At 46.8% G+C, this 23681-nt stretch overlaps 1 protein-coding gene across 2 annotated transcripts in view; it reads left to right on the top strand.

The window, feature by feature from the left end:
* Nucleotides 1-10665: 10665 nt before the first annotated feature.
* Pag1 (phosphoprotein membrane anchor with glycosphingolipid microdomains 1) overlaps nucleotides 10666-23681 on the top strand; it is an 85497-nt gene continuing 72481 nt past the window's right edge. For both annotated transcript variants that reach the window (XM_032898650.1, XM_032898649.1), the window contains exon 1: nucleotides 10666-10724. The gene's annotated coding sequence lies outside the window, so the exon portion shown is untranslated. The remainder of the gene's footprint in view (nucleotides 10725-23681) is intronic.

The following is a 23681-nucleotide window of genomic DNA, read 5'->3' as shown; positions in this document are numbered from 1 at the left end:
CAGCTGCGGCCGGGAAGAAAGGCAAGGGTAGGAGAGATACTGAAGCCAACCACCCAGGTTATAGGGGCATAAAGACTGCAGGCCGAGGGTGTGAGGCTGACTTCTAAAAGCTCAAATGGACCATGGAGGCGAACTCTGAGCCAGGCCTCAGGAGGGCCACCGGCTCGCACCCCATCCCAATGGGTGTTACTGTTTCTATGCAAGGAGCGATTCATCACCTTGGATTGGACGTAACAGTCATTAAGACAGTTAATTCTTCCCCAAATTTATTGTGCACCTGAATCACCTGTGACAGTATTAAAATGCAGATCCTATGGGCCTGAGACCTTTCTAAGAAGCCCTTAGGTATTGCTGAAGCTGCTGGTTCAGAGACTATTTTTTGAGTAGGAGGTGTCTAACCTATTCTCTCCCTGAGCTCCTCTCTGTCCCCCTGCTCCCATGCTACTTGCCTCTGTTCCTCCTACCACACTCACACCTGCTGGTCCCTCACTGTCTCTCCTCTTCCTCCCACTGTACTCACACCTGCTGGTCCCTCACTGTCTCTCCTCTTCCTCCCACTGTACTCACACCTGCTGGTCCCTCACTGTCTCTCCTCTCCCTCCCACTGTACTCACACCTGCTGGTCCCTCACTGTCTCTCCTCTTCCTCCCACTGTACTCACACCTGCTGGTCCCTCACTGTCTCTCCTCTTCCTCCCACTGTACTCACACCTGCTGGTCCCTCACTGTCTCTCCTCTCCCTCCCACTATACTCACACCTGCTGGTCCCTCACTGTCTCTCCTCTCCCTCCCACTGTACTCACACCTGCTGGTCCCTCACTGTCTCTCCTCTCCCCCCCACTGTACTCACACCTGCTGGTCCCTCACTGTCTCTCTCCCCCCCACTGTACTCACACCTGCTGGTCCCTCACTGTCTCTCCTCTTCCTCCCACTGTACTCACACCTGCTGGTCCCTCACTGTCTCTCCTCTTCCTCCCACTGTACTCACACCTGCTGGTCCCTCACTGTCTCTCCTCTCCCTCCCACTGTACTCACACCTGCTGGTCCCTCACTGTCTCTCCCTCTCCCTCCCACTGTACTCACACCTGCTGGTCCCTCACTGTCTCTCCTCTCCCTCCCACTGTACTCACACCTGCTGGTCCCTCACTGTCTCTCCTCTTCCTCCCACTGTACTCACACCTGCTGGTCCCTCACTGTCTCTCCTCTCCCTCCCACTGTACTCACACCTGCTGGTCCCTCACTGTCTCTCCTCTCCCTCCCACTGTACTCACACCTGCTGGTCCCTCACTGTCTCTCCTCTTCCTCCCACTGTACTCACACCTGCTGGTCCCTCACTGTCTCTCCTCTCCCTCCCACTGTACTCACACCTGCTGGTCCCTCACTGTCTCTCCTCTTCCTCCCACTGTACTCACACCTGCTGTTCCCTCACTGTCTCTCCTCTTCCTCCCACTGTACTCCACCTGCTGGTCCCTCACTGTCTCTCCTCTGGTCCCTCACTGTCTCTCCTCTTCCTCCCACTGTACTCACACCTGCTGTTCCCTCACTGTCTCTCCTCTCCCTCCCACTGTACTCACACCTGCTGGTCCCTCACTGTCTCTCCTCTCCCTCCCACTGTACTCACACCTGCTGGTCCCTCACTGTCTCTCCTCTCCCTCCCACTGTATACTCACACCTGCTGGTCCCTCACTGTCTCTCCTCTCCCTCCCACTGTACTCACACCTGCTGGTCCCTCACTCTCTCTCCTCTCCCTCCCACTGTACTCACACCTGCTGGTCCCTCACTGTCTCTCCTCTCCCTCCCACTGTACTCACACCTGCTGGTCCCTCACTGTCTCTCCTCTCCCTCCCACTGTACTCACACCTGCTGGTCCCTCACTGTCTCTCCTCTCCCTCCCACTGTACTCACACCTGCTGGTCCCTCACTGTCTCTCCTCTCCCTCCCACTGTACTCACACCTGCTGGTCCCTCACTGTCTCTCCTCTCCCTCCCACTGTACTCACACCTGCTGGTCCCTCACTGTCTCTCCTCTCCCTCCCACTGTACTCACACCTGCTGGTCCCTCACTGTCTCTCCTCTTCCTCCCACTGTACTCACACCTGCTGGTCCCTCACTGTCTCTCCTCTTCCTCCCACTGTACTCACACCTGCTGGTCCCTCACTGTCTCTCCTCTTCCTCCCACTGTACTCACACCTGCTGGTCCCTCACTGTCTCTCCTCTCCCTCCCACTGTACTCACACCTGCTGGTCCCTCACTGTCTCTCCTCTTCCTCCCACTGTACTCACACCTGCTGGTCCCTCACTGTCTCTCCTCTCCCTCCCACTGTACTCACACCTGCTGGTCCCTCACTGTCTCTCCTCTCCCTCCCACTGTACTCACACCTGCTGGTCCCTCACTGTCTCTCCTCTCCCTCCCACTGTACTCACACCTGCTGGTCCCTCACTGTCTCTCCTCTTCCTCCCACTGTACTCACACCTGCTGGTCCCTCACTGTCTCTCCTCTTCCTCCCACTGTATACTCACACCTGCTGGTCCCTCACTGTCTCTCCTCTCTCCCACTCCCACTGTCACTCTCCCTCCTCTCCCTCCCACTGTACTCACACCTGCTGGTCCCTCACTGTCTCTCCTCTTCCTCCCACTGTACTCACACCTGCTGGTCCCTCACTGTCTCTCCTCTTCCTCCCACTGTACTCACACCTGCTGGTCCCTCACTGTCTCTCCTCTCCCTCCCACTGTACTCACACCTGCTGGTCCCTCACTGTCTCTCCTCTCCCTCCCACTGTACTCACACCTGCTGGTCCCTCACTGTCTCTCCTCTTCCTCCCACTGTACTCACACCTGCTGGTCCCTCACTGTCTCTCCTCTTCCTCCCACTGTACTCACACCTGCTGGTCCCTCACTGTCTCTCCTCTTCCTCCCACTGTACTCACACCTGCTGGTCCCTCACTGTCTCTCCTCTTCCTCCCACTGTACTCACACCTGCTGGTTCTTCACTCTGTTTGTAAAGCTCCAATCCTCCAAAACTTACCCTTTCCCGATTCCATCACTTTGCTTCTGCTACTGGTAGGGCTGAGAGAGCCTACCTCACCATGCTAACAAGTCTCACGTTTACTGCAGTAGCCAGTGTGCTGCTTGTTCACTCCTCTGTTCTCCTGGGTTACTGCCAGCCCATCATGTTGTCACAGGTTGGATTGGGCCCCATTGACTCAAGTCTGGAGAGCTTGTTCACCAGCTTGGGGACTGTGCTGGGAAACTGTGGGGTGTTTAAGGGGTGGATCCTGGCTGGTTCAAACAGGGTGCTAGGGGCAGGCCCTTGAGGGTTTCAGCCAGGCTCTGGCCACAGTTTAGCTCTCTGCTTTCTTCTGATCGATCAGTATGAGAAGCTGCTCCACCTCGTGTCCTACCAAAACAAGAAGCCAACACCTTGCCTTCCCCACCAGGGTAGCCCGCAGTCCCTCTGAAACCATGAAATGCTTCCTCCTGGGAGTGAGTTGTTTCTGCTAGATATCTCGGTCTCCAGACCTTAAATCCTTCCTCCTCCCTCCTCATATCAGCTGATACCCTGGTTTCTGACTCCCCCATTGTGTCCCAGCCTCTCAGCCAGCATTCTATCAATGAAGTCTTTCCCGACTCCCACACCTATTGTCCTATCTACCCCCTCGTGCTCCTAAAGCTTTCATCCCTTCCGTGAGCATCGCAGCTACTCCCTCCGCCAGGTGGGTGGCTCGACTGCGTCTCTACCACGAGGGCAGGAAAATTGTCTGTTTTGATCAGTATCCAAACTGGGCACCACAGTGACAGGTATATGGAGATATTTAAAATATTTGAAGAGTTATTGAGATGGGATTAGAGTAGAGCAGAATTAGAAAAGGCATACGTGAACACATATATTTTAAAGCCTCTCGTGTCCTTTTCAATAGCCAGGGCTAAGGAATGCCCCTGCATTGTCTGAATCTAAAAATGCTGTGTAGTAAAAACTGTTGAGATTAGGACCAAAAAAGAAAAATGACCAAAACTTTCTGTCCCTTGTCTCAGTAAAGGGCCTCAGGAAGGTTGCTGGCTGAAGTGAGGATTGTGTCAACCTCGTTACTCTGGGCTTGGGAGCATTGCTTTTCTTGTGGGACACAATACAGGGATGCAAGCAGTCAGCATTTATGATTCTGGCCTGGCCTGTGACTCCTGTGGTCCTCCCAGCATGAGATCAACTGTCTGGTTCTAAGATGACAGTGTCCCAAGTCACACAATGCCAAGACCTTCCATTAAGAGTCCATTCTGCCACTCGTTCTTAAAGACAAAGACTAGGCATCATCACTAAAGGTGAAGGAGACTGCTGTTCCTACAGGTTGTAGCCATGCTTACTTTTAGTGTACTCCAAAGTTTTGTATTTCCTTACCATGTCATTTGCATGTCCTTACTGTGTATTAAGGCCTTACCTCTCGAGGTGGTAAGCAGGCTTTACTCCAGCAGGAAGCACAGACGGTTGCAGGTACTAAGTAAGAAGTTGCAGTAAAATCACTGGCCTCACAGCTCAGTGCACACAGCTCACCTCTCACTCCTCTGTCTGTGGCCTCTCTGAGGGTCCCACTCACATGCAGTCTCTCTGTGTAAGACAGACAGTAGGACAGAAGTAGTGAGTATGTATATACTCATTTGGAACTTACAATTCTCAACATAAGGTGACTTTGTCTCATGTGGGACTCTTCTCAAAGACTGGGAAATGTCTTTGATAGTCACATATTGTCACATATTGGGGTAAAAGCTACTTGTCCCCTCAAAACAAAAACCTATCCATCGTTATTGCCAGCAGGACATAGATTGAAAAGTCCTGTTTGAGTATAAGTTTTACAACAGTGTGTATCAAGGAGAGCATTGAGAACAGTGAGGCAGGCCATGGATGGAAATGGGCTGAGCTTACAGTACGATGTGAGACCCTCTAGTACCAAGAACTGCCTGCCTTTATAAACACACTTAGACTCCAGCTTAACAGCAAGTGTTTTATAAGGTCTTCATTTCCAGGTCATTTGTTTAGCTTCTCTGAGGAACAGTGTGAGAGCTAGGAGAGGACTCTGTGGGTAAGGTACCTGCTCTGCAAGCCTGAGACCCTGACGTCAGGTGTCCAGGCTCACATAAAGGCTTCACTCAGCAGGCACATGTGTAAGTACAGAGTGGAAGGCAGAGGCAGGCTGACCCAGGGAACTGCTAGCCAGCCAGCTGAGCAGAAACGAATCCAAACTCTCACTGTGCTTTTCCTTGGTTTACCAGATAACTAGGTTTTTATGTGGCTTTCTCATACCCCTACCCTGTCACCCCCTTATTTTCCCCATCCTCCACCTGATTAAACCTTCCCATCCAGTATTCTCTCTCTGTATTCAATTAGCTATATGCCAACCCCACCTCCACCCCCACCCCAACCCCCACCATCAACTCACTGTGCTGCCCTTAAGGTAACACTTTCCTCACTGCCTGCCCCTTTCTGGTTTCCTGGCTTCTGAAGGTGCACCGAACTAAAAGGTCAAGAGAACGATCCACACATGAGAAAGAACGTGCAGTGTTTGGCTTTCTGGGCCTCTGTTGTCTCCCTTAGAGTAATTTTTCCAGTTTCATCATTTTACCTGAAATCCTCATGACTTTGTATTCTTTACAGCTGATGTAGATTCTGTTCGATGGTCCACATTTCATTCTCATCATCGATGGACATCTAGGCTGACTCCCTTTCCACTATTGTGAACAGAGTGTCAGCAACCATGGATGTGCCCAGGAGTGGCATGAGTGGGTGGGATGGCACGAAATCTTGGAGTACTTTTAATAGATTGCCCTGATGGCTGAGTATGGCACCCCTTTTAAACGTGTTTCCCGACCGTTTGTATTCCTTCTTTGGAGAACTCTTTGTTTAGCCCCATAGCCTATTTTAAATTTGGACCATTTGTATTTTGGAGTTTGGTTATTTTGATTCTTATGTATTCCAGATACTAATCCTCTATCACATACAGAGCTGGAACATCTCTCTCCCACCCTGTGGGGTGCCTCTTTAATCAGTTATTCATTTCCTTTGTTATACGGAGGTGCCAGCTTCACGAGAGTCAAGAGTGGGTGTGATCTCCTATGCTCCTGGAGCGCTGTTTAGGAACCCTCCCCTGGGCCTCAGAGGTGAAGCACATTCCGAGGCATCATGTCCTACATGGAGGCTGTCATCTATTTGTAACTGAGTTTTGTGTAAAGTGAAACACAGGGATCTAGTTTCTTACATGTCGATGACCAAGTTTTCCAGCACCGTTTGTTAAAGACACTAACTTTTCTCTGATGCTTTTGGCACCATTGTCTAAGACTAGGTGACTGCAGTTATGTGGCCTTGTATGCGGGTCCTCTATTCTTTTCCATGTGTCTGCTTTCTGCCAGAACCGTCTGTCCCACCGTTATTACTGTGTCTCCGTAGTGTTAGTTCAATGGAGTGTGCTGTCTCCTGCACTGTTCTCTATCACTGCACTTCTGTGCTTTCCTAGGAATTTAAAGTTTGTGCATATTCTGAAGAACGTTCCTGCCATTTTGGTTGAGGTTTCATTGGAATTAATAGGTTGTCCATGGTAGAGGGGCTGTTTGCACAGTAGGTTTTCCTCTGATCCAGTAGTATGTAAGGTCTTTTCATCTTCTAGAGTTTTCCTCCGTTTCTTTCTTCCGTGTCAACATTTTCATCCTGAAGGTCTTCCTTTCCTTGCTTATGTTGATTTCAAAGTTTTTTTCTTTCTTGGTAGCTATTGTGAATACAGTTTTTTTTTTTTTAAATTTCTTTTTCAGTATTTTTGCCATTAGAATATAAAAAGGCTACTAGTTATTTTACATTTTACATTTTTTTTTCTTTTTCTTTTTTTTTTTTTTTTGAGCGGGGGATTGAACCCAGGGCCTTGCTTTTGCTTGGCAAGCGCTCTCCCACTGAGCTAAATCCCCAACCACTATTTTACATTATTTTTATACTGCCATTTTCTGGAAGTATTTATCAGTTTTAATACTTTTTCTGGTGGAATCCTTAAAGTCTCTTATGCGTAGGATCATGTCATCTGCACACAAGGATATATTATCATCTGTACACAAAGATACGTTATCATCTGCACGCAAGGATACGTTATCATCTGTACACAAGGATACGTTATCATCTGTACACAAGGATACGTTATCATCTGCACTCCTTTTCCTATTTTCATGGCAGTGTTTCCTTCTCTTGTCTGATTGCTGCAGCGGACACTGCAAGAAGGCCATTGAATAGAAGTGGAGAGAATGGACAGCCTTGACTTCCTTCTAATCTTAGTGGTGACGCTTGAGGTTTCTCTCCATGATGTTGTATCGTGGGAATTTCTGGGGCACCAGCTCACAAATAATGACACGTTTAGAATTATATTTATTTACCAATGCGTAGACCTTAAGCTAAGCTTGTTCCCAACTGGCTTATAACTCAATTATCCCTTTTATACCTATCTGGGTGTTGCCGCATGGCAGGTTAGTTACTGCTCCTTCCTTTCCAGCCCGCTTCTCCCTTCATGTTCTACTGCATCTCCCACGTGAGATCTCCACCAGAGTCCTGACTTCCTGTCTGCTTTGCTATTGGCTAACAGAATATGAGAGAGGGAATGTTTACAAAACACTGAGACAGGTCAGGCAAGGTCTAACCTGTAATCAAGTCTCTGCAGGTTCAGAAATCAGCCTTTGTATACTGCAAGGGCAATCTTTACACCGTGCATAAAAACATCACTCCAATGATGTTGTCCATAGGTTTTCTGGTAGGTGGCCTTTTTAATGCTATGGTAGGCTTTCTCCATTCCTAGTTTCTCTCTGACTTTTATCAGGAAGGGATCCTGGATTTTGTTGAAATCTCTTCTGTATCTGATAAAACGATCATGTGATTGCTATCTCTGGGGCCATATAAATGATATATTACATTTATTCATATATGTATGTCAGAGCATCTCTGACTTCCTGTAATGAAGCCCATTGGATCACGATGAATGACCTTTTGGTGTTTGCCAGTGTTTTATTGGAAATTTTTGTCTCTTTTTCATTGGGAAATATGCCTGAAACTTTCTTTTTGTTGTTGTTGGCTGAGTCTTAGTATCAGGTAAATAATGACTTCCCAAAAAGAATTTGGAAGCATCCTTTCCTTTCATGCTCTGGGGAATATATATATATATATATATATATATATATATATATATATATTTAGAGATTTTTTTTTATTTCCTCTTTGATTTGAATAGCAATGGTGTTAGTTCTTCTGTGAGGTTTTGATAGAATTCTGCTGTGACTGCATATAGTCCTGGGCTATTTTTGTTAGGAATCTTCTTAGCACTGCTTCAGTCTTATTGTTGGCTATAGATCTCTTTAAATTACTTCATCTTGGTTTAATTTTGGTAAACCATATGTATCTAAAAATTCAATTTCCAATTTAGTGTAGCACGGGTTTTTATAGTATGTCCTTATGGTTTCTGAACTTCATTGTTGTGTATAGTACTGTCTCCCTTTCCTTTCTAGTTATCTCGCTTTGGATCTTCTCTCTTAGTGGACTGCCAATCTTGTCTGTGTGAAGAACTAACTTCATCTCATTGATTCTGCACATTATTTTTTGTTTGCTTGTATTTCATTGGTTTCCACCCTGATTTTAATTATTTCTTCCCATCTTCTGCAGTGGGTAATTCTTGTTTTTCCAGGACCCTACGGTGCCTCACTAAGTTGTTTATTTGAGCCCTCTCAAAACCTCTGATGTAGGCACCGAATTCTGGAAACGTACAGCTGCCTCCATTATGTCTCATAGATTTGGTGTTCATACATATTTTAGAGATCTTTTTTTAAATTTCCTTTTTGACTTCTTCGGTGAGCCATTCATTATCCAATTGTGTATTGTTTGGTGCCCATGAGTTTGTGTGTTCTGTAGTTTCTCTTACTGTGGATATCTTGCTTTATTCCATCATGGTGAGACGCAATACAGAATGTTATTTCAATTTCCCTATAATAGTTAAGAATTGCTTTGTGTCCTAAAACATGGCTTCTTTGGAAGAAAGTTGCATGTGCTGCTGAGAAAACCGAACTCTTTAGTGTTTAAGTGGAATGTCTTGTTTGTATCTTCTTAGTAGCTTTTCACTTAGGCCTTCATTTAACCCCAATGGTGTTTTGTTTTCTTCTGTTTGCTTTGGGTTTTTTGTTTGTTTATTTGTTTGTTTTGTTTGTCTGTCTCGATGACCTTCATTGATGACAGTAGAGTATTGAACTCCCTCACAGTTACTGTATTGGGGTAATCTGTGACTCTACACATACTCATGTTTGTTTTATAAGGTTGAGTGTGCATGTCCAGTGCTGATCTCTAATGAGGCCTGACATCTGGAACTAGGTTATTAGTTGTGTCTTCTGTTGTGTGTTTTCAGTATCTGTGAGAGGGCAGTGGACTGGATCACTTGAGGGAGGCCGGAGAGGGGCAGAGGCAGGCTGGGGCGGGAGGACCTGCTCCATGCCAGTGTGGTAAGTCAGCAGGCAGGGCTCCCTGGGTCATCTCCACTTTGCATGGGCATCATTCCCAAGTACTTGTTTCTGATGCTGTCTTCAGAGCTTGAGATTCCCTCTCCTTTTAAAATGATGGCTTTCTGGTTGGTATGGAAACCTTCCAGAAGCCACAGTGTCACTGAGGTGTGACCTCATAGTTCTGGGTTGGGAATTTCCCCAGCAAATGGCTGAGAGGAGTTCCCATGGCCTCGCATTGCTGAAAGCCTGAAAGCAGAGACAGCAGGCATGGCCGCTACATTCTCCTGCCTCTCCCCTGAGCAACTTTCCCTTACCTTCTCCTGCCCTTTCTCTTGGTATACACAACCAAGGGCTCTTAGATCATATGGCCAGGGCTGGAACTAGGATGTGGTGGCAAGCTCTGACCTTAGCAATCCCCAGAGTCTCATCAGGGCATTACATGACAGGACCATCGCCTCCCTCGGGTGAGCACCCTGTGTCTCTTTGCCATCTCTCGGCTCTGGTCTTGCTGGTCCCCACAGGGTCTCGCCTAGGCAGCTCTTTTCCCTCTCTAACACTGCTTTCCTTATCATTTCTTTCTAAGGAACAATTCTGCCCTTTCCTTTTTAAACTTTACCAAAACAGAAACAAATTAAACGTATAAAGGAGGCACTGTTTTACCTCAGGATTCATCCTCCAAGCAATGTCCACCAGCTCTTACTTCTCCCAGCTCTCTCAGAGTCTCCCTTCCATGCCACAGACTGAAGAAGTCTGACTAAGAGCCATCCTACAGAAGAAGAATTTTAGATTTGAGATTAAATTTCTCAAATTTTAGTCACACCTCTTGCAGGAAGGGATCTCTATAAGTGATAAAATCTCAGTTAAGCAAAAGGCACTGTGTTAAATTACAGTATATTTCAAGTTGAAGGAATAATTAGCATGGCTTGATCCATACTAGCAATTAGCACATGGTTCTCCACCCTTTCAATTCATGTTCTCTCTCTCTCTGTCTCTCCCTCCCTCTCCCTCCCTCCTTTCCTCTTTCTCCCTCTGTCTCCCTCTTTCTCTTCCTCTCTCTTCCTCTGTCTCTCTGTCTCTGTCTCTGTCTCTGTCCCTCCCTCCCTTTATTATTCTTAGCCTTTAGTTTTAGTCCAATAAGAAATGTAAAAATATTTTCCTTTTGTTTCTTTCTAGAACGTACCAAATCCTTCTCTGATTTCAACAGTGGAACACAACTTCAGAGCTGGGAATTGGTGAGTACAGGGCATTTATTCATCTAAGTCATCATCTCTAATATTGATCATTCAAGCTGGCTTCTAACGTAACTCTGTATCTAGTCACCCTGCATGTGCAGCTCCAGCCGGGTGTGAGCTGGCCTGCATGTGCAGACGCCCATCTCCAGCCAGGTGTGAACTAGCTCCACCGTAGATGTCACAATGCAACCGCTGTGCCACAGGGGCAGCTGCAACTCATCTGTCTTATGTTGCTCTAAAAAAAACTAAGAGAAACGGCAAGAGGTCTGTTTGGGGTGGCAGTTGGGTCAGAAGCGTCATCACTTTTGGGCCCACAGTGAGGCAGATGAAGGGCATGGTGGGTCAAGCTGCTCCCTCTTAACGATCAGGAAGCAGAGAGCTAGGGAGGAAGTGTGTAAGGACAAGCTACAGCCTTTAGAGGTATCCCCAGTAGCCCACTTCCTCTGGGTCCTACCTCCTCTCAAGCTGAATGCATCACTGCTGAATCCATTGATGGAAGTCAGCCCCAATAAGTCAATCACCTCTCAAAGACTCCACCAGCTGTCCACCAGGATGCCAACACATGGGACATTTCCTATCCAAAGACAAGAGACCAAGACACCAGCAGGCACAGTTCCTATGCCATGGGACTTCAATCAGCGCTGGCTCAGTTCTCACTGCTTCTCGAGACCTCTATGGAAGGCCAATGCTACCCCATCTCAGGCTCTTTCTTCATCCTGAGATGGGGATACTAACCGGACAGACTCCTGAGCTCTGTGAAGGTTGACCAGGATACACAGCTCTCTACCATCCTCAGGACATGGGGCTGTGTTTCCTGTGATCATGATCAGTACTGATACCAGTTACATCAGATATCCCCGAGTGATCTGGGCTTAGACTGGCATGTCAACAGAATCAAATCCAGAGTAAAATCCTTGAGCCTAAGCAAAATGACAAGTCAACACAGAGACATTTTATATTCGATTTTAGCAATTGGATTACTACAAGATTATCACTTTTTAAAATGAATCCCGGACCTTGAAGTGTCATTTCCACCCTATTCAAAAGATCTAGAAATCTCAAGTGTCCTGGCCTCCCTGACCTGATCCCATTACACACCATTATCTTGTGCCTCTCTGCTCACAGAGGAAAGTGTCCATCTGGTCTGGGTTTTCCCAGTCCCTCAGAGAATGAGCTTGGTAAAAATAAATCATTGTCTTTTAATTAGATCTTTCTTATGCTTGTTGAGAAATTCAGAGTTAAGTCTTTGCTGTTAGGAGACCTGGATCATGGTTGTTTGAGTCCTGAGTCATTTGCAGTGTAACTACAGATCCAAAGAACAGTTTCTTCTTCTTCTTCTTCTTCTTCTTCTTCTTCTTCTTCTTCTTCTTCTTCTTCTTCTTCTTCTTCTTCTTCTTCTTCTTCTTCTTCCTCCTCCTCCTCCTCCTCCTCCTCCTCCTCCTCCTCCTCCTCCTCCTCCTCCTCCTCTTCCCCTTCTCCTCCTCTTCCTCCTCCTCTTCTCCCTCCCTCCTTTCTTTTTTCTTTCTTTCTTTCTTTCTTTCTTTCTTTCTTTCTTCCTTTTTTCCTTTCTTTCTTTCTTTCTTCTTTTTTCCTAGCTGAGGCTAAAGGATCTGTGAGTTAACAGATTTGATTATCTGCGCTCCATAAATGCCTTCCACTGATCTCCCAACATCTAACAAGAATCTTGATTCAGGGATTAAATACTTTGTCGACAGCACTGTTTCCACTAGAGCAACTTGCCTTACACATTTCGTGGTGACCTAAAGTATCGCACAGTCTCCAGTCAGGGGACCATTAGGCTTTAAGAGGGAACCGAGCATTTTGCAATGAGCATCACATGCATTTCCAGGACACCACAGGCCCCAGTGTCTGCAGAGCGCTGGCTGCTCCTTTCGTGCCCATAGCCTGACTCTTAGGCCTTTCAGCGAAGATATTTTTCTGTTTGTCATTTGTTTTTCTTTCTAAATTAATGTGAATTTGCAGTTTGTTCTCTGTGGTATCAGATGCCTGTCCCCAGTCCTTTGTGCCCTGTTTTTGTGCCCTCCAAATGACTAGGTGGACAGTGAAACTGCCTCCCCCACCTGGCTTCCTCTTCTGCTTGCAGCTGATTGCTTTTCCTGGAATCAATACTCCAATTAAGGGCATCCCTGTTGACACAGTACTCAGGCCAGCAATCTCTGCCCTGGCATGGCTCCTCCCCATTCAGTCCATACCAGATTCTGGATTTAAGGTCGAATGCAAAAGTCTCAGGATATTAGTGCTTAGAGGGTCACATGTTTGCTGTCACTCATCTTCATTGTGTCCTTCTGACCTTCATTTCCTCTCCTGCCACCAAAGTAATGCTTTGATCCTGGCCTTCACCTATACACATATGCACATATACACGTATGTACAGATCAGGTCTGAAATCAACTTCTGTAGCGTCTTTCAGAGTGACTCTCCCTGATTGAGGACCCCGCTCATGATTCCCACACAGTGACCTCCGTGCCTTTGTACCCTGAAGAACTGACCCAGACACCTGGTTGTGCAGCCCTGTGGTGCAGGCCTGAGTACCCCTCCAGCATGTTTTACCGTACTCTATGGGGCTGGATTTCTTTTGGTTTGGTTTTTTTCAAGACAATGTATGCCTGGCTGGCCTAGAACTCACTCTGTAGACGAGGCTGACCTCAAACTCAGAGATGTGCCTGCCTCTGCCTCCAGGTGCTGGGATACATGGGTTTAGCCACCACTGCCCAGTTCCAGGACTGGATTTCTTGAAGTGTTCTAGAATGTCATGCCTCTTAAGACAAACATGTACAAGCGAGACTCAGGGGACACTGTTCTCGCTTCTGAGAATGTTCTGGCCCCTAATTTCTCCATTAAGTCTGGAGCATCCTTCGAGAACCACCTCAGTTTCCTCTGAGAAGCTCTCCTTGACCCTCTAGGTTCTACGGGATCCATCCAGCTCATTAGCTGTGTCTTCATCACACCCTGATGCTGTTATGAGTGTCCTTCCTGTGGAGGCCGAGCTGGAAGGCTGGGTGCTAATCCTGTCTTTGTGCATCTAAGTACTGACTGCACTGTCAAGCTTCCACAGATGAAGCATCTCCAATGCTAATAAAGAAAAGGCGTTCATGAAGAGAACTTGACCTCGGGCCGTTCTTTTCCTCTGACCTCACACAAGCATCTCTCTCCTCAGCAGCATAGCTTAGTTTTCTCTTTTCCTTTTCATATCTGTGTTTTAAGGAAGTCACACCAAAGCCCATCCAAGGTCTCCTTTACTCTCCTGTTGATATCAGTGCTAAAGTATTGGCTACATTCTTTCTAAACTTGAAATCCGGTACCATTTTCACATGGGAAAAGAAGGTTCAGCCTGCCTTTATCACGGCTGTGGATGATGGTGGCCTATGCCGTGATGCTTAGTTTGGGAGTAACATTTAAATTGCCCAAACCCATTTGCAGGCTTCCGTTGTGCCCGTGCTTTGGAAATGTGCGTCACATGTTCAGGTGTGGTTCCTGTTCCCCGGCTCTGGGAAGACAGAATCACTGCTTCCCAGGGAGGTGTGGGCTCTCCGTCCAAAGCAACACTGCGTTCGTGAGAAGCCAGCTGACACAGTGATGGGCTGCTTGTTTGAGGAGCAAGGGAGAGATAATGGGATTCATTTTTAATTCATCCTGATTGTAGGCAAGAGCCTAGACCCTCTGAGGTGGCTTTGTAGTCAAAGGTTACTGCAGGGCACGGCAGAACTTCCAACAACTGCTCCCCCTGCTTTGCTTGTGAGGCGATGGCAGAGCCGAGGAAATGATGGCGCTTGCCAGCTTCTCTCTGAAGTTTGGCCTTTGGCTCAGAAACTTGAGGTTAACATCAGCATACACTGTTAGCTTTACTTTTGAGAGCAGTTCCTTTTAATAGCGACCTGTCTGTATCTTGAAAAGCATCCAAAAGCAGCAACAAAGGTTTGGCTAGGAATCTAAATCTAAATTAGCTATCTCTGGGCTAGCAGTCAACAGAAAACTTTGCAGTCAGTCTCATTAATCTTTTATTTCTGCCTCTCCTCCCCCATGTTATATTCTAAATCATAAGAAAATATGTCTGTTCACTTCAGATAGTTTGGGTTTTTTTTTAAGTTTCTTGGTTCACACATTACCCAGAGAGTACCACTACTGCCAGGTCGGTTAATAGTCTGCTGACAGTTTCCCTTAAGCTATTACAGACTTTAAGTACTCCTGTGGTCAAAAAACAAGAAAACAAAAAAATGGAACAAAAAATAACAACCTTCACAAACAGGAGAATTACACAACAATTCCTTACTTACTCAGAGGGCAGAGTCACAGTAGTCAAGGCTTCGCCACTCTACCTGGACCCACACTTTTTCCTCTTTCCAACTTTCCCCTCTTTGAGAGATGTGAGCTACGACTTTTAAGAAGAAATGCAGGAGGAAATGCAGTGCTTGAGGGCCCTTGGAAGCCTCTACGTGAGGTAGATACATGCACTCTCCTGTTGCAGGGAGCACGCGTGGTCTTACACGTAGGGCACGTTGGACTTGAAGATACACGTAGAGCTCAGGGCTGCCTATTGATTTTCCCTCTCGCATCAGTGTTTCCCGAGAGCACAGATTTATTTATTCATAAAGCCGAGATGATGTCAGGCCGGAGTTACAGCGGAGTAAATCCGTGAGCCTCAACAGGAAGAGCTTTTGTAAGATTGAAAACTCAATGCATTGATGCCAGAGGGAACGGCACGCCTCTGGAGGTGCATGCTACTACACCTCCGTGTGAAAGAGCAGCACAAGGTTAAACTCTTCTGCTTTCCGAGCTGCTTGGAGTATGACTGCAGTATAACTGAAATATGACTGAAGCCCTGCCTTTGCCAGATTCGAACCATGAGCTGGCCGGGGGCAGCACCAGCCATGACAGACACTAAGTCTGTCGGCTCACTTGCCCGAAAGTCACAGGAGGTGCTCAGCACACGTGTATTTGTGATATACGTTTATGTATTGCTTGTTTGTTAAAATATATACATGGTTCTCTGTGCAGCTAAACCATATGCATCTTACATAATTGTGGTGGTTTGAATGAGATGCCCCTCGTATTCTCGGGCATTTGAATACATGGTCTCCAGTTCCTGACACTGTTAGGGGAAGCTTAGCAGGTGTGACCTTGCTCCAGTTTGCTCCCTCTGCCTCCCTGGTTGTGGTTTGAGATGTGAGCCCCCAGCCCCTGCTCCAGTCAGGAAGTCTGCTGCTTGCTTCCCCATCCAGTGATGGTGACTGACTCCCTAATTCCAGAACCTCTCCTTCTCTAAGCTCTGAATTAACCTTGTTCTCTATAGGCTGCCCTTGTTATGGGGTTTTGTTATATGGAAAAGTAACTAAGACATTAATGCTAAAAGTGCTTCTCTTTTTTTGTTGATAAAAGTATCTATCAAGTGAAAATTTGCTATTTAAAATTTGGCTTTTGAATTTATTTTTAAAAGCTACATGTCAGATGTTCCCTGTGTCCTAAACTGGTGGTTTTCTATTGGCTGAAAAACTCGTCTAGTGGTAGAGTGTCACGACGTAGAATTCCAGACAGCAGGTTTTCTATGAACTCTTACCTTCACACAGTAGAGCTGGGTAGGGACACGGGTGACATAGACTCTGGCCTTATCTGCTTCTTGCCCTGGGTGACCCAGGGCAAGTTCCTGGATTCTCTGGGACTAAGGTCACTGGTTTAAAAACCAGTAAGTGGCTGTGTTGTGAACTGGCAAGCACTCACATCTTGGTTTCTGTAGTCTTCCACGGACCTAGCTCCTCTCTGCATTTGAGTAACTCATCGGTTTTAAAGAGGAAATGAGTGAGATAGGAGGGGTAGGTAGATGAGAATTATCCTCTGGAATAATACGGTTGATTCCAATTTCAATAATCTGCAAAGTCAGCTGCCAGCAGCTCCAACTCCCTTAGAAACTGCACCAGGAAGATATACCCTGGGAGTGGAGACTGGGAATCTCACATCCTGTCCTGACAGAGCCTAGGGCTCTAGCCCTTTGCCTGAGGTCAGGGTGGTCTGAGGTACTGTTCCCTTGAATCTCAGTTCACGACGGTAGCTAGTCTCTGCCCCATTGTGTTAGCTTGTGCTCTAGCCTTGGACACCGTGTGGATTGCATGTGTTCCAGAGTGCTTCTCACTGATTCCCAAGGGCACTGCTGTCTAGTGTATGAATGGGCATCTTACTTCATGAGTAAAAGAGTCTCAGAGTTGATTTCGGTGGTCTGTGGTGGATGTGACTACTTTAATGGGAAGGCCAGTTGCCCACGAAGACACACCAGGGGTGACCTGTGTAAAGACAAAAGGAAAAGCTGTTGAGAATCTCACATCGTGTTGAGGACCACTTGCTGTTTCCTACACCACTTTAGCTAACTCTGTAATATTCCTCAACACGGTCTGCTTTATATTACTCAAATCTGGTCATTTGCCCTTGTAAAAATTATTCTAAACTTCTCTAAGGACAATCTAGGAGGTCATTCTCCTCAGATCTAAGCTCAGCTCCATCAGGGGCTCCTTCGCTCCTTGGGCCCTTTTCACCCCACAGATGAGCCCGGGCACAGTAGAGTGAGGTGTGTCATATCGCAATGGTTATCACACCCGAATTTCTAACCCTCTATGATGTTGAACTCTGTACTGCTGGGACGGCGTGTGATCTTTGGTACTTTCCATGTGTCACTCAATTGTAGAAGAGCCTTTCCTTCTCTGTGGGTGCCGCAGTCAGTGCTGCAGGCAACGAAAAGGCTATCCAGACGTCCCCTTGTGCCCAAGGGTTCTTCCGCGGCCATTGTGGGGATAGGTGAGCAGCGCCTCCCTGATTCCATGTGCGTGGAAACCTCATAAATACTGGTTTGTGTTTGTAAGACCATCTCCCCTTTGAGCCTTCTCCACCTCTATCTGACTAAACTTAGAGGAAGACTTCAGCCTTGAGAATTAGATCTCAGGATAGTGGCATTTGCTGGACAGTGGCTAGAGCCAGACCATGGACAGCCCAAGGGAAGACCTGCTCAGACCTGGGAGTTTGTCATAAAGGTTTCCTCCCTCCCTCCCTCCTCCCTCCCTCCCTCCCTCCCTCCCTCCCTCCCTCCGTGTTTGCCCTCTCTTCCTACTCCCATCTCTCCAGACTAATATTCCCACTGCATCTTTGTAAGATTGCCTCCCACGAGTGAAGAAGGAGTCTCCCTGTTTGTCCTTGGTGTCTTGCTGTCACCCAAGGTGCTCAGGGAAGTTTGTGCTGTGAACCCAGAGCCCAGAGAGCAGGCCTGTCTGGTGAGCATGACTCCAGTTGCTCCTACAGCAGCAGCTCAGCCTCTTCCCACACGCCTTTTCTCTCGGCACAGACCTCCTCTGTGAGCCTCCCTATCCCTTTGTACCTTTATCTGTGTGCAAAACGGTGACAGCAGGTTCTGACAGGCCTCAGTCTACTAGAACCACACAGACTTACATGCTCTACCTGACATCGCTAGCAGAGATGACCCGGCTCCCTTGGGATGTTGTTTTAGATTTAAAGTTTCACTTCCTCCTGTGTCCTTGCAGTTACTGGACATGTGACAGAAGCAGCTCAAGAAGCAGGAGCTTTTACTCTGGCTTACAGTTTCAGGGCATAGTTCGTCGGGAAGGAATGCATGGCAGCTGAACACAGGCAGCTGCGCACCCTGCGTCCACATCAGAAAACTAAAAAGGATTCTCCTTTGTAAGCAGTCCAGGTTCCTAACCCAAGGACGGGTGCCACTGACATTTAAGGGAGACCTTCCTGCCTCATTAACCTACTCTAAACACACACACACACACACACACACACACACACACACACACACACAATGCGCATATACTCACATGCACACACACAAACACACGCATATGTGTACACACTCATGCCCATGTGCACATGTACACACACTCTCACCAGTATACATACACACAGAGCCAGAGGCTTGTTCCCACAGTGACTCTAAATCCTACCTAGTTGGCCATCAAGCTTAGCCTTCATACTCAGGAAGGTTCTGGTTAGTTTCTCTACTTATGTATCCTTTTCTTTTTCCTACCGCATTCCCATCTCCCTTTACTTGTTCTATTTCAAAGAAATGCCCAATGTTCTTTGGCATAGTACATGGCCCAACCTGAAGCTCTAGTACTCCTCCAATACTGTCAAAAGTAGATATCCACTGCTCATGAGGTCAGCCATGGGGAATCTTGACCAATGTCAATGTGTTCCTGATAAGGACAAGGTTAGGCCTGTCAGAGGTGGCTTTAGTCACAACAAACCCAGCCAGCACTGACAAAAGCAAACCTTCCAGCATTTCCCATGGGGGGAAAATCTGTGAATAATAAAAAAAATATGAGACAGCCAAGAAACATAAGGACCAAGTGTGTCCAGCACGTCATTATTAGCTCAGTCCTTTGCCATTTCTGACCAAAAGCCACCACCACCACTGTGGGTTTGTCCTCTGCTAAATAGGAAGAATATAAAGTGTGTTTGTGGAGGTAAAGGCATTGCCAGAAAATCATTGAATCAAACAGGCTGTTTTTGCAAGAAGAAACGAATACAAGAAATGTTTTGTGTTTCTGAGCCATGGTGACGGAGGAGCGTGGACACCTCGGTAACATCTATGTCATTGTTACTGTAAAGGTAGTGACTGGACTTCCGTTACTGCTTTCTCATTTTGGATTATTGTTTTAGAACCCCTTCGTATGATATGATACATTTAATACTTGAAAAATGTGCCACAAACACACACACCAAAAAAAAGATGAGAACAACAGAATAGCAAGACTAGATCACGCCTTGCCAGTTTACCACCTGCCCCTCTTCCTCCCATCAAATAAGGTTGAGAACTTGGATGGACCTTTGGTTTTAAGACAATTTTATTTTCAATTATATGTATTTGTGTGTTTGTGTGTATGTGTGTATGCATATGTATATGCATGTGTGTGTGTGTACACACGAGAGTATGTGTTTGGGAGGGGTTCCAGGTCTCCAGCCCTAAACAGCTCCTCTTTGCCATTTCCTAAAACCCGTACTTAGGAACCCCAGCAATACTGAGCACTCGTGCACTCCTGCTTTCTTCTCCTTTTTAATTGTCTTTAACTACCTAACGATCACTGGGTGTGAATCAGCCCTTTGTCGTCTTACCTACAATGAAGAAAGCAGGGACCTCACCTGTTGTACAGCAATGCCTGGAGCAAAAAGGCATTCCTAACATTCCCTCCAGCCACACACTCTCTTCTCTGCATCCTCTGGGCCTTCCCTGAGTCCCATTTCCACTGGAGAGGTTGATTCTGGGTCCACTCAAGCTAAAGTAGTACCGAGCTTTACCCTGGCACCCCTGGCCCCCATGGCCCGTGGCCCCCCTGGCCTCCCTGGCCTCCCTGGTCCCCCTGACTCCCCTGGCCCCCCTGGCCCCCCTGGCCTCCCTGGCCTCCATGGTTCTAGGCACTGTGCCTTCTACTGCTGGTCAGTAACTACTTTCTGATTTGTTAGTGTGGGAGCTCCTGGAGGTCTGTGAGTCCCAGAAAGCTTCCAGCTCCAAGATACAGGCTTTGGGCAAGAGCCTCAGACCCATCTTGAATTGCTACAGTGGCGCTGGCTCTATCCGCCAGCTGGAAGCTGCACTGCTCGCTGACAGACAGAGGGCCTGAGGGCTTCCTGTCCTGGTACTATTGATGTATCCTGTGAGAACCTTCCCTCTCTTCTCACTGCCCAGCTCCAACACAGTGGCCTGAGTCTGATCTCCTTCTGTCTGGAAATATAATTGCTACATTGTCTGCTAATAGCTGTGTTTTACATAATAATGAATCCAACTTTTTCTACCAAGTCTACTTCGTTTATGCAAAATAGATATAATTTGGAATGTGTATGAATCATGCTATTCTTTTGGGGATCACAGAAGCTGTTAGGGAGCCTGTAAAATACAATTTTCTGGGCTCTTTTAAGGTTAACAAAAGAAAATGTTGCTTTTGTGTTTATCAGAGACCGTGTTTATTGCCTTTGGATCTTGTGGTCTTTGTGACACCCAGTTTGAGGACGGAAGATGGTCTCTGCCTGTCCTTCCCTCTGCAGTAGTTCCCTCCATACATCAGTGGCCTGGAAGCATTAAGGGAGCAGTTCACTGATTTCCAGTAGTATAGAATAGGTACTCCAAATCAGACCTGCCGATTAACAAGGAAAAGGAAGAAAATTAAATTAGCAGGGAGATGCAGCAGCGGCCTCTGGAAGTGCCATGGCATCTCTTTCTGTGTGATCCCCATGAGAAACTAATGTTATACTGGAAAGAAAACGTTTGTCTACTGAGAGGTGGCAGGCGACTTTGCTTTATGAAAGACAATGGATTATTGCTCATCAGTGGAGAGCTGGAAATTCTCACTCATCTAATACATACATAGTGCTCCCTTAACAACAATAACAACAAAAGTGCCTTTGCAGAGCCTCTCTTCTGGTCTTTTCATTTTCTGAATTCTGCCATGACTAAATGCTTGTTAAGCATAACTTGCCACAGTCGCCAAACTCGACCAGAACACAGCGCAGGCTGGCAAGTAGATAGGCACTGCTTTTTCCTTTCTTACTCCTTCGGGGGAAAGGCAGCCTACAAGAAACCAGTGGGGTTGATCTTTTAGAGCTCTGTTGCAAATCCGGTAGGGAGAGTGTCTTGGACAAAACCAGCCTTGGCTCTGTCCTCCTCCCAGCCCATTATTCCAGGTGCTGTGACAGCCACACAAGGTCCTGTCTACACACAGCAGCGGAAGCTTCCTTTCTCTCATCCAGCGCTTGTGTGGCATTTGGGGTGTGAGTGTGGTGGCTGGTGAGAGGTTTAGGACCAAGCAGCCAGGCCGTGAGACTTCCTCCCCACCGTCGAGCTGGGTCACTGACCATGCTTCTTAGCACCCTCTGTGCCTCTGCCCCCTGGTTCATAAAAGGAAGAGATGGTAATAGTGCCAGTTATGAGACCGGCTGTTTAATATATTCTTCGGCCCACCCTTAGCTGTAGTAGTCATTCCTGCCATTGAAGTCGAAGCAGTTGAGCTCAGAGGTTAATTAACGTGCCCCATTTCACACACACAGTATGACCTACAGCCTGGGGCTTTGCATGAGTCTCACTGTAAACTCTGCACAGAGGACGCATCTGTGTTGAACTGAATAGAACGACAGACTGGCAGGCTCAGACTTCGTTGCAGACCACCCTGTTTCGCTATGTTCTCTGTAGATTACGCTATCCATCCCAGACTTTCACTCGTCATACGATTCCAGGTTGACAGTAATACATTTGGGGACTTACCTATAAAGAAAGTTTTATTGGAACAGCGCGTCCTCCTGCTTCAGCTGTGTTTCACATCTACCTTTGGCCTGCGGTGACCGAGTTAGAGTTGTGAAGGAACGAGTGGATTCTAGTACCTGAAATATGTATGTCCTGGTCTCACTGACTATTTTAATCTTTTCCCTGAGATCTTGATCCTTAAATTTTAGATACCTATCAAATTCCTCTACCTCCATACCCATGTCCTCCTTAAAATCGGCATCTAAAATGCTTTGTGCCTACTTTCCACTGGAAATCAACTCCTCCAGTGTTTCTAGCCCTGCTAAGAACATTACCATGTGTGGCGTGCCACCTTCACTACCGTGTGTGGCGTGCCACCTTCACTACTGTGTGGCGTGCCGCCTTCACTACCGTGTGTGGCGTGCCGCCTTCACTACCGTGTGTGGCGTGCCACCTTCCTTTTCGAGGCTTGCAACCAATCTGTTAGGGGTGCCTGTCTGTTGATTATCCTAAGTCATTATCTGCTTGAGGACATTGGACAGGCTGAACCAGACCACATGAGCCAGTGCTCCCCACTCCAGCGTGCTCAGGGACAGCCCAGACATTACTCTTTAGAAGGTGCACTGGACAGTAGTTATCGGTTCGTCTCTGCCATGAGAGAGAGGTCCATTGCTGAGCTGTAGATCTGGCTTTGGAAGTAAGACTTTGGAGTGGTGGAAGGGAGAATATCCATAGTCTACAGTTCCCTTACTTGAACATATAGGGGGGAATGTGGCTATCGGCCTGCTGGAGGTCATACTTTAAAACACTTGTTTAATGCTCTGGAATAGAATTCGATGCACGGCCTCCTTGGCTGAGGGTATGGCGTTAAAACCTTAACGTGACATTATTATTATGTTTTTGTTCCTCCAAAGAGCACAGTCAGATAGCAAATGCATTTTGATCCTCACCAGTATTATGTGAATATTGTTGTAGAGCTCATGATGTTATTAGCTCTGCTTACTCTTTTATGAATTTAAATTATTCTCTGATAACTGGTAAAGAGCACAGAGGAATATCATACAAATACGCCCGAAGCACGGGGGATGAGTGGGTAATTAATACCCACTCAGTGCCTTAGCAGCTTTGATCTTGGCGTTCATTTCATCCAGCAAATATTTCCATAGTGCCTTAATTTCGGTCTCTATCTGAATCTTAGGCAGGAGTTGTCTTTGTTTTCCAAGAACAGCAGCTATGTTGACAGCACTTACATGTAGAGCTGAGAACATAAATTAATTCCAATTCTTCCAGCAAAGACATTCGTCTTTGTGTAACGAAATAATCTCAACAATAACAGCTCCAGTGCTCAGCAATGATCGTAAAGATTAATTTTTCCTTTGCTTATGGATAATACAGTACATCTATAAGCTTCCCCAAATACTTCCCTAAGTTTTAATCATCTTTAGACTGTCAAGGATATATTTTGATCAGACATGTAAAGAAAAAGTATAGCTCAATTACTGTCAAATTAAGGATAATTTTACATTCCAATGCAGAGAAAGATGTCACCCACCATCAGACTTCCAAATTGCTGAAATGCTTAAAAAAAAAAAAAAATGGCAGGCGTTTGCAAGTGTTAAGGTAATACATGGATCAATGCCCTTTTCCCAGATGCCCCTGTAGTGTTCGCTAGCTGTCACCGTATTTATAAGCAGGTGACCATG

The sequence above is a fragment of the Rattus rattus genome, chromosome 3, assembly GCF_011064425.1.
Source record: "Rattus rattus isolate New Zealand chromosome 3, Rrattus_CSIRO_v1, whole genome shotgun sequence".
Classification (NCBI taxonomy): Eukaryota; Metazoa; Chordata; class Mammalia; order Rodentia; family Muridae; genus Rattus; species Rattus rattus.
This window is presented reverse-complemented; position numbering and strand designations above follow the sequence as displayed.